Below are 12,223 nucleotides of genomic sequence, written 5' to 3'. Positions count from 1 at the left end.
CCCCAGGGTCTCAGGAGCAACGCATCGCTTGTTTTTCACCGCACCAGCTTCTGCTTTGGAACTTTGTCGCTTTTAAAAGGTACTGTTGGCAAAACGTGACGCAACTGTGAACTTTTCACGAAACTGTGGATTATTTTATCGCAACCTTAAGAACTCTTTTGCAACCATATTCTTGAACTGTGTATGTTGGATTTTTGTCGTTTTGGTCTTCTGTAGTTTAGATTAAATACCTTTATTTTTCTAAACTGTTGTGGAGTCGGTTGTGGTGTTTTCACTGTGTTACTGTGAGTGTTGGTACAAATACTTTACACATTGCCTTTGATAAACCTTGACTGCTCATGCCAAGCTACCAAGGGGGTGAGCAGGGGTTATCTCAGAGGGTTTCCTCCTTACCCTGACTAGAAGCAAGGGTCCCTATTTGGATAGTGGTACCTACCTCTGCCAACTAGAGACCCCCAGTTCTATAATTGTTGGTCAGCAGTGGGATTTGAACTTGTATTTGTACTAGACCCACAGTGATTGGGAGGCACAAGAGGGAAATGATGCAAGTACAGGGAATGGTTTTCATATCACAGATCTGCCTGTGAGCAGAGTAGGCTCAAGGCCTGGCAGCAACCATTCCAGTAAGGGTTTCGCTCAAGAAGAGTTCGAGGAGAACCAAAGAGTGAGAGAATATGACTTGGAAGTCCTGAAGTCAAAAATGAAGCAATTGGAAATGCAAAAGGAGAGAGAAAAGGCGGCGGAAGAGAGCAAAAGTGCCCGCGCTTCGGAGGTAAAGAAATTGCTTCTGGCTCATGAGTTGAGCATGAGAGAACTGGAACTGAAAGCCAAGGAGGTGGATGCCAGTTCAAATGGTGGCAGCACACAGCCAGTGCAGGGGGGTAAAGTATATATTAACAAGGATCTGGTACAGAATTACAATAGGAGTGAGGATATTTATGCCTGGTTTACTTCTTATGAAATTGCATTGAGAATGAATGGTGTGCCTGAACAGCATTGGGGGACGGGCCTGTGGAAACATGTTGAGGCTTCTGGGAGGAGTGCTCTAGAGCCCTTAAGTTAGCAGGTGCCATGCCCTACCCCAATATGAAGGAGGCCCTATGTCTCAGGTATGGACTTACTCCAGAGCAGTACAGACTGCAGTTTAGAAACTCTAAGAAGAAAGTCTGAGACTTGGGAGGAGTGTGTGAATTTGTACTCTCGTGCGCTGGAAGGTTGGATGAAGGGCAGCAAAGTAACTGATTATAAGGGGTTGTTACATTTAATTATTTGGGAGCACTTGAGTAGTCTTTGTGTTCCAGAGCTGTGCCAGCATCTTTTAGACAGCAAGCTGACAGACCCCGTTGAGCTTGCTAAGGAGGCGGACCGCTGGACCAGTACCAGGGTCCACAGAGGAATTGTGGCTGCCACAGCCAAAGGTGGGCAGGGTCCCCATCAGAAGAGTGGGAGGGACAAGGATAACCAAAATAGTTCCCAGGGAAAGGAGTACCAACCCCCCAGACCCAAGCAGCCATGGTCCCCTGGGGGCAGATGGAAAAACAGAGGTCCCCTACCTGCTTTCACTGCAATGAGGTGGGGCATGTTATCAACAGGTGCCCCAAGAAACCCCCAGCACCCGCTGGTGCTCCAGCCCCACGGTTAGCAAGTGTAGCTTTGGGAGGGGATTTGATTTCTAGTGGGGAAGGGGAGCTAGCAGTGAGGACCCTTGTCTCTTTAGGTGACCAAGAGATGGTCCAGGAAACCTTACTGCCCACTAACACTAAGAACTAAGGGCAGAAGGTGACCATCAATGGGAGGGAGATAGAGGCTCTGAGAGACACAGGAGCCAGCGGACATCCGTGAGGTGTCAGTGCGTGTCTGAAGAGCAGTGTATCCCCAATATACTCCGGCCGGTAGTTGCAGCTGAAAGCTCAGTGCGCCTCTGCAAAGTGGCGCGTGTTCACTTCGAATGGGGAGGCGTTTCTGGTCTCTCTGAAGTTGTCAGTGATGCCTTGCCTGTAGACTGTCTGCTAGGTAATGACCTGGAGAGTTCTCCATGGAAGGATGTAGAACACAGAACTCATTTGGAGATGTTGGGGTTGCCTGCGTGTATCTGTGTGACCACGCGTGCTATAGCAGCCGGTAGGAGTGATTCAGCAGAACTGGAGCCTGAAACAGTGGCCCAGAGACCTGCCAGGAGAGGAAAGGGCAGAGGGTGCAGGAAACCAACCCCAGCCGTTCCCACGGTCCAGGAAGGAGCAGAACCTGAGGGGGATGCCCTGGAACCTACAGGGGAACAGGTGGCCGAACTGGGTGACCTACATGAGCTGATCCATTGGCAGCAAGAAGGTGGGCCCTCCTGGGAGGAATTCTGCAAGGAGCAGAAAGAGTGCCCTTCTCTCGTTGGTATGCGGCAACAGGCTGCAGACCAGGCAGCAGATGGAGCCTCCAGAGATCACTTCATCTACTAGGAAGATGAGTTGTTGTATAGTGAGCCTAAGTGCGCTGGTGGTACCCGCGCGCTTCAGGAACTTCCTAATGGGTCTCGCTCATGACGTGCCTCTCTCAGGACATCTGTTATGTTACTGTGGATTTATAGAGCGCGTTATCACCAGAGGTCTCTAAGCGCTGTCAGCGGACGTCCAGTCTGGTTGAGAACGAAGTGAGCTGTTCAGCGTGATCCCCATCCCTCTAAGAATAGTACAGTTTTTAAACTCTTCCTAAAGCGGAGGAGATTTGTTTCCTTAAGAAGTTCAGTGGGAAGACGGTTCCATGCCTGAGGGGCAACGGTTGAGAAGGCTCGCCCTCCCAAGGATGAGCGATTGTACCGGGGGCAGGCCAGGTAGCAGGCATAAGCCGACCGGAGGACCCTACTTGGGTAGTAATTAGTCAATCGGCCCTTGATGTAACTAGGGGCTGAGCCATGAACAACCTTGTGTACAATACAGAGACTTTTGAATTTGGTTCTCTGTAAGATCAGGAGCCAATGTAGGTTCTGCAGTAAGAGCGTGACCGGTGAATGGCTGGGTTTTTTAAAGATTAGTCTCGCCGAGTCAAGGTAACCGCACCAGCATTTCATCAGCGCTGTTGTGCCTGCGTCTGTACTTTTAAAATTCCCCATTTTCCATTTGCTTTAATTTTACTTTTATTGTCCCTGGTTTTATCTGTGTGCTTGCGCTCTCCCCGCCCATTTGCCTGCATTATAATTCTGGTTAAGCACCGCCGTTTGAGCGGGTCCGGTTCCGGGGATCGTCATTCTCGCTCGCCATCTTGGGAGCGAAGGGGTCATTCTTGGGGGCTAGTTTCGAGCGTTCTAGCGCTCTTGCGAAGCGTGACACGCCTATTTAAGGCGCCTGCACCTGAGGGCTCTGCCCTGTCAAGGTAACCGCACCAGCATTTCATCAGCGCTGTTGTGCCTGCGTCTGTACTTTTAAAATTCCCCGTTTTCCATTTGCTTTAATTTTACTTTTATTGTCCCTGGTTTTATCTGTGTGCTTGCGCTCTCCCCGCCCATTTGACTGCATTATAATTCTGATTAAGCACCGCCGTTTGAGCGGGTCCGGTTCCGGGGATCGTCATTCTCGCTCGCCATCTTGGGAGCGAAGGGGTCATTCTTGGGGGCTAGTTTCGAGCGTTCTAGCGCTCTTGCGAAGCGTGACACGCCTATTTAAGGCGCCTGCACCTGAGGGCTCTGCCCTGTCAAGGTAACCGCACCAGCATTTCATCAGCGCTGTTGTGCCTGCGTCTGTACTTTTAAAATTCCCCGTTTTCCATTTGCTTTAATTTTACTTTTATTGTCCCTGGTTTTATCTGTGTGCTTGCGCTCTCCCCGCCCATTTGACTGCATTATAATTCTGATTAAGCACCGCCGTTTGAGCGGGTCCGGTTCCGGGGATCGTCATTCTCGCTCGCCATCTTGGGAGCGAAGGGGTCATTCTTGGGGGCTAGTTTTGAGGGTTCTAGCGCTCTTGCGAAGCGTGACACGCGTAATACGCCTATTTAAATCGCACCACTCGGAACGCAGCGGGCGCGCCTTCCCTGCGCCTGAGTCGTGCCAGATTCCTGCCGTCTGCGCCCGTCAGCGCTAAGGAAGCGCGGGTCGCGGCAGGATTCTTAGCTGTAGGTTTTCCGTCTTGATGCCGCCTACTAAGGCATATCTCAGGGAGGAACTGCTGGCCATCCGGGAGCGGGTTACTAATTGCGGCCATACTCTTGTTGGTCCGCTATGTGGTCCGTAACCGGTGTTCTTGTGGAGGCTGGTCTTTGGACACTCCTGCCCCTATCCGTGCGGCGGAGACGCCACGCTCTCACAAGAGCACGGCAGGATTGCGTGAACTTAGCATTTGGAACTTAAATGTCAGATCATTGGTCAAACATCATCAGGAGTTACATGATCTTATCAAGGACGAGTCTCCTGACTTGTTCCGACAGAAACCTGGCTGCAGGATGCGGATACTTCCATCCTCAACCTGGCCATCCCCCCGGAATACTCCATCTACACGTTGAATCGTGGTACCAGGGGGGGAGGTATTGCGTTGGTCACTAAGTCGTGCTATCCGTGTGATTGGAAAGTTTTAAAACTACCAGGATGTGAGAGTGCTCTTTTTAAAGTTACGATCAGTCATCACTTCACCTTCTCTGGTATTTTGATTTACCACCCTCCGGGCTGTGATTCTGCTTTCAGGGCAGCTCTCCCTGATTTAATTAGCACTATGACACTAGGATGTGCTAATTTTAATATTCTCGGAGACCTTAACCTTCACTTTGATTGCCCGACCTCCCCTTCTATCAGCAGCATCTTGGCCGATTTAGAGGCACTGCAACTTACCCAGGTGGTTACATCTCCCACACACAAGGGAGGGCATATCCTTGATCCTTTTTTTACCAATTTAGAGGGAGTTAGGGCGTTACGCCCTACTCAGATCGCCTGGACAGACCATATGCTGGTAAAAATGTTATGCCCCACTCATGAGCTACCTTTTAAACCTCAGGACAGAACAGTACATAGGCGACACTGGAACAAGCTGAAATTAGAGGATCTCTACCATTTGCTGGAAGAGGCCCCGTTGGGCCACTTAACTGATGTGGAGCGCGGATATGAGCTCTTCTGTGAGTGGATTACCCATGCCCTGGATTCATTGATCCCCATGGCTTGGTCTAAGTGTCGCACAAAAGAGCCCAGCCCCTGGTATGATAGCTCTCTAGCGCTTCTTAAAAAAGCCTGTAGACAGGCTGAGAGGGAGTGGCGGAAATCGTATGATCCTAGAAAAAAGGCATGCTACCTCGCTAAGATTAAAATATACCATAGGGCAGTGTGCAGAGCTCGTGCAGCCTTTTATGCCCAAGAATTCCAGAACAGCTCTAATCCTTCGAAACTCATCTTTAAGGTGCTAAAGGACCTGATGGCTAAAAGGGCAACGGCGGCGGAAATCTGTTCGGATTCCCACTGTGAGGATTTGGCCTCCTTTTTCCTCGAGAAAGTTCAGGCCATCTACCGAACTTTTCCGAAGGACATTCACATTTCAGAGCCGGTCAGTTGGAGCCTGGGTGGATGTGAATCTCTCTCTACTCTGCCCTCTCTATCTAGTGAGGCTTTTAACATCTTGAGCCTCAAAATTAAATCAGGATCCCCTGCAGATCCGATGAAACCTGGCTCAGTTTAGGAACATGTCCCCGTTATGCCGTACTCCGGTGCTGTCTTTGATCAACTGGTCTTTATCTTCAGGTGTAGTTCCCACTAGGTGGAAACAGGCTGTAGTCACACCGATCTTGAAGAAGGCTACCCTTGACCCCCTTAAACCGGAGAACTATCACCCTGTCTCCCTTCTCCCTTGGGCTGCGAGAATAACTGAGGCCCATGTGAACGGAATTCTTTCTGACCATCTTACTAGGGCCAACATCCTTGATCCCACTCAGAACGGTTTCCGTGCTGGTCACAGCACGGAGACGGCCCTACTCTCTATGGTGGAACATCTGCGGTCTGTGCTTGATGCGGGTCAGACGGCTGCACTATTGTTATTAGACTTAAGTGCCGCGTTCGACACGATCTCGCACAGGATTTCGCTTCAACGCCTGGAAGAAGTAGGTGTCATGGGTTCCGCCCTATGCTGGTTCCGTTCCTTTCTAGCCGAACGGTCTTTTAAGGTTGCGATCCCGCACTGCCAGTCTAAATCTTATCCGTTGGAACTGGGTGTCCCGCAGGGCTCTTCGTTAAGCCCCACTCTATTTAATCTTTACGTGAGGTCGCTGGCTGCGGTCGTCAAGCAGTGGGGCCTAACGATGGTTTCTTATGCAGACGACACACAGCTGGCGGTCACGTTGAGTGGGGACTCTGACATGGAGGCTCCCAGGTTCCGTGACGGACTACGAGCAGTGGCCAACTGGATGACTTCCAACTGTCTCCAGTTAAACGCCAAAAAGACCGAGGTTTTGGTGCTCGGCAAGCAGGCGGAGCTATGGGGTGACATGTGGTGGCCTTCTGAATTGGGTGCGACTACCTCTCCAGCATCGGAGATAAAAAATCTTGGAGTCTGGCTGGATCCGACTCTTAGTTTTATCTGCCACACTAAGAAGGTGGCGGCTACCTGTTACGGCATCATTAGGGGTCTAAGACCTATTTTTAAATTTTTCGATGCACCCACCAGGCAGTTAGTGGTCCAAGCATCAGTGGTGTCCCAGCTGGATTATGCTAGCTCGCTTCTGGTGGGGATTAACCAGTCGGAACTCATGCGGCTGCAGAGTTCAAAACGCTGCAGCCATAGTGATGATTGGGCTGCCAAGACAGTGTTCTGTTTCAAACGCGTTGCGCTCTCTCCACTGGCTCCCTGTGAATCAGAGGATTAAATTCAAGGTATTATGCCTTGCTTTTAAAATCCTTAAGGGTTCATCTCTCCAAATACTGGAGAACTTGCTGAGGCTATATTTACCCTCACGAACCCTTAGATCTCTGGGCCAAAACCTGGCAGTTGTTCCACGCTTTAGGCTGAGTAGAGTTGGGGGCCGCTCTTTTCATGGGCTAGCGGCGAAACTGGAATTCTCTCCCCCCTCAGACCCAGGCCCTTGAAGATCTTTTGTTGTTCAGACGCGCCATAAAGACTATTCTCTTTGTGTAGTTTATTCTCTTCTGCTTCTTTGTTGTTTTCTTTGGGCCTTTTAACAGAGTTGTGTTTTGGTTACCTTGCAAAGTGCCAGGACGCCCCTTTGCTGGGGCAGCTGAGCGCGGTAAAAATGTAGATAACATAACATTCATTACAACCTGAAGCCTGGCCATAAGATTTTTTTGGCAGACCAAGTTATAGAGCATTCCCATAATCGATACATGATAGGATCAGAGCGGAAACTGCCAATCTAAGGGTGCTGAAGGACAGAAGTGGAGCTAGTTTCCAGAGCTGACACATTAAGCCCATCATGGTTCCAACCACCGCCGATACTTGCTGTGTCATGGATAGCAAGGCATCAATCTTGGTACCAAGGCTTTTTACCGCCACGGCTGATTCGGGGAAAGGCCCCAGTTCTGCAGAAGAGGTCATTCCAAGGGTTTGAGGTTGTAGTAACCACTTCAGGAAGAAAGTATTATATAACATGTGCATTTTGTAAAGCGCAAGATTACCCGTAGGTGTCCTGGCGATGAACAGATGTTTATCGTTACTAAACTAAATGGTGCTCATTTTATCGACCTCAGATAGATGAAAGGCTGAGTGGACCAGTTGATTTGAACCTGTAACAATGAGGTCGAACACAGGTCCCTGCAGTGGCTGCTTTAGTCCACTGAGCCACCAGATCCAGCCGACTTAGCAGCCACACTTGGCCTTACTTTTGGTAAGGCTGTATACTTTGGAAGAACAAGGGACCTTGGACAACCACGGGGTGTGTATATATATATATATATATATATATATATATATAAAACCAAAGGTGATGGAAACTACAACTTCCGAGCCATCAGCTACATCTTGACAGGATCAGAAAACAACCTCTCCCTCTCTGAGCTAAAGTCATCACCACATGAAGACTGTCTTGACAAAAAAACTACAGGACTACTTGAACCAAGATTTGAATGCATATGCAAACCCCACTGGCATCTCTCATGATAGAGTCTGGGCAACAGAGCTGAGATTATGGCCACAGCGAATCTATTGAGTTGTGACTTTGTCATCCACACAAAAGTCCGACTACATGGATTGGTAGACTTATTCCACAAGCTTCAATCTGCATTAAACAGAACATGCACTTTCTTGAAAACAAGCATGATCATTCTGATTTTATCAGTGTTGAACTTTGAACATTTATACTTGAGCGCGCATTATGGTGTGTTAGATATGTACTTTTATTTTAAGGTGTTAACACTGAGAAGTATGGTACGGATCCAATCTTTGTGGAAGCTTTTATTTTTTCTGATGAGTTTTTCTGGTTGGAGCAATCAAATTCCATAGGTTTACAGTTTTAAATAAAATGTTGAAAAATTCACTATTTCATGTGTATATCGCTCAACACTATTGATATCATAGGGGTATGGTTTGGCCTACGCCCTAACATACCCTAGCATATAAATTGGCCCAGGCCATAATATACCCAAGTATAATCTAGCATAGGCCGTTTTAACTCCGGGTATACTCCCACCTGGGGGTATACTATGGCCGATTACACCGGGACTTTCTCTGGAGTAGTGCTCTTTTAAAAAAATATATATATCCGCAAGGAAATGCTGTGCAAGTGGTCTGTTTTCTTATTTCTATTCACAGACTAATTGCTGCTGCTCTAAGTTGCAGGATCCATGTGTTTTCGTATTCTTTACTTCACATATATGTTTTTGAGATTCTCTTTGTTGTGGTTCATCCACATGTATGTTTTGTTTTGAGGTTTCATATTAGGAGGATGATTGCTGCAGTATAGCATACTGTAATTTTCAGACTCTGCAAACTTCCGTTCTACAAAAGTGAAGCCTCAGAGGGTATTAAAGGTGGATGGTGTCTTTTTAAAAATGAAAAGATTATCGGTCCTCAGCTGGGCTCTCACTGCACTCCTGGTCCCTAAGCTTCATAATACTGCATAATGTGTGCATACTTTCATGTGTAGTTCAGATTTAAAATGGGAACTATTGCTCTGTGCACTCTGCGGAGAGGCCAAGGATTAAATGTGCAGCTTTCTGTCTCACTGGCAGGCACAATAATAATCTGTGCCTTCATCTTAAATTCCAAAGTTAATAAATCTTGCCCCACCATGAACACTAATGCAAGCCCTTAACATCCAGGGCAGGGAATCAGTCTCTGGAGAGTTCTGCCCAATCCTCAGTTGTCCTGGAGCTTGAGAGCCACCACGCTAGTCAGGATAAGCCACGGTTTTGCTAAAAGCATGTATGGGGGGGGGGGGCTTTCCTTACATGCATAAAAAAAAAGAGAAGCATTTTTCTTCCATTCAGAATACAATGGATGCATTTTTCTTTTACATTTGGCACTTCAGAGGGCCTGCTGTTTTAGGAGGACACAATTGCTTAACTCTCCTTACAGCCTCATTTATTGCTCTTTAGGTCAAGAATAGGGGAGGAAGAGGAGTAACATACATTTAATTCCTGGCTCGAAGGTAAGACATTTTCGTACATTATATTAAAGGATTAATGTTTTAACTTCAGGGGAGTAAAAGAAGGTTTGGAAATGGTTTTATTTCATGATCTTTCCTAGCATGTCCTTTTCGGTCATCTTTATCAGGCAGTAAATCAAAAGTGCCTTCGGCCTGCCATTTTTAATTAAGAGAGTCCATGTTTTGTTTCTTCCATTTTAAAAGCAAGGTGGTTGGGGCAGTTTTTTCCTTGCATGCAGAAAATTTAAGTTTCGGTACTTCAGAGGGACTGCGGTTTTGTTTCTGGAGGACAATTCCTTAACTCTTACAACCCGATTTATTACTGGATTGGTACAAGAATTGGGAGAGGAAGGGTAGCAAACACTTAATTCATGGTTCCAAGTTAAGGCATTTTTATACAATATATTTAAGGATTAATGTTTTTACTTGCTTCTTGTACTAGTTAGGGGTTTCAGTAGCAAACTTGGGGAGAGTATGTGGACTAACGACTAGCGCAGTCGACCTATAAGCTAGGTAACTGGGTTGGAGTCTCAACAGGGACGATCAACATACTGTGATTCTGGGCAAATCAATTAATCTCCCTGTGCCTAAGAAAAAAATTATTGTGTCCATCTGTAATGCAACTGGTGCTCCTGTAAAGCGCTCCGATACCTTCGGGTTTAGTTCACGCTATGTAAAACTCCCCAAAACTAATTTTCTGCCCCTACATCTTGCATTTTTGGACGATAATTTGCCTCACGCTGCTCTTCTCCTCCTTCCCGATGCCTCACTGCTCTTCTCCGCCCTTGTGCCTCGTGCTGCTCCTCCTCACTCCATCCTTGTGCCTCACACTGCTCTTCTCCTCTTCCATCAGCTCTTGTGCCTCATGCTGCTCCCCTGTCCGTGTGCCACAGTGCTCTTCTCAATTTACCTCTGCCTCACTCCTCACGTGTGAGGCATGCTGCTCTTCACTTACTCACTCCTTCCTCATGCTGCTCCACAAACAATTCCAACCCACATAATTCCACTACATATGCATTCATGCACTCCATAACACATGGGTAAAACACATTGCAATTTACAAAGCCAAACGCTCAAATCAAACAAATGAGACCTAGTCCATTTCCAATTTTTGTTTACCATGTTCAAAGGGTTGCACTAATACTTTACACATTGCCTTTTAAACTAAGCCAGACTGCTGTGCCAAGCTACCAGAAGGTGATCACAGAATTTAGGATGTAGTGACTTACCTGGACTAGGATTGCGGCTCCTGCTGCTCCAGGTTGCAGACCTCTGCCAACCAGAAACCCGATTTAATCACCCACATTCACAACCAAATCATTCAGCTACCATCTGCCTACTCAATATTCCACTTTCTACCCCACACTAATACCTTTCAACTTTTATTCTTTTGCTTCACCAGACATCCCTCTGATCCACCAATAAGGCAAAACCTCAAACCATTCCTCCAAACCAGTTTAGCCACTCAGATTCTCATCACACCAAAGTCTAGCCCCTTTCTTCAGCTTCACAACCCACCAGCCCTCCTCATTAAGACAGACACCCTCAAGTCACTACAAAATGAAGCCCAACACCACAACAAAATGTGACTAAAAATGCATCTAAACAAAATCTCACTCAAACACCCAAGCATCCTAAAATACCTACGTGCACCCACTCCGAAAGCCAACACAAGTTGAACCTCTACCTTACACTTTACAAGCAATAAATATACCAATCACTCAGTACACAAACACTTTCATGTCGCTCATCCATTGCTGAAGTCAGACAATTTGCCCTCATGTTCCACCCTTCACCCATACACTTTAAACATAAGCAAAATCCTTCACACTTCTTAACCCAAGCCTACTTTTTGTGCAACTCCACTACCCATCTCCTCAACTTCAACCAGTCCTGCCAACAACCCCCACCCAGTGAAAAGAAAAATGCCTTTTGCAGGGCATTTAACTACTGCCAACAGAACACACCCTACAACTTCAGAGTACTCACTCATCTGCATCACATAAAAGTACCATATTGGACTTAACTGACAGAACCTAATTTTTTAATAACGGACTCATGGCCGGGGGGGAGGGATATGGCACCTCTATTGCCTGGAGTAGTTCCACCGGGCTATCAAACTGACAATCACAGCCAGAAAGTGTGTGGGGGGTGCTCATCCATTTTTAAAAGAAAAAAAATGAAACCTACCTAACCTAAATGCTACACCCCAAAATCCTGGTCACTGGCCTAGACATACACAACCAACAGCCAATCCTCAATTCCACAGCCATTGTAGGCCACTTAGTCAGTATCCAAAGGATTACTCTGGTCACACCAATACCTGGTCATGTTGCCACTCCTGTCATTAAACCAGGTGAACCCCCACCTACAACTAGCCTTTGCCCACCATGCTCGCTCTTTGGGATGCTCTCTTCTGCACCCTACTAGTCCATCTCATTCTCCACCAGTGTATGCCCCTGCAATTTTGTGCACTTGCTTGGGGACAGGGGGGGGAAGATTCCCCTCTATACTGGTCTCCTCACGGTGTAGTACATTATGTAGCAAAGTTGATCCCATTTGGCTATTGACGCTCTTCACTTTCAGAGACAGAATGCAGTCTCTGGATAAATAGCACTTCTACCCAAGAAGAACACAAAAGAAGCCCTCCTTTGCCCAGTACTGATTT

The sequence above is a fragment of the Lissotriton helveticus genome, chromosome 2_1 (assembly GCF_964261635.1).
Source record: "Lissotriton helveticus chromosome 2_1, aLisHel1.1, whole genome shotgun sequence".
In the NCBI taxonomy this organism is placed as follows: domain Eukaryota; kingdom Metazoa; phylum Chordata; class Amphibia; order Caudata; family Salamandridae; genus Lissotriton; species Lissotriton helveticus.
The sequence above is the reverse complement of the archived record's forward strand: the minus strand, read 5'-3'. Positions refer to the sequence as shown.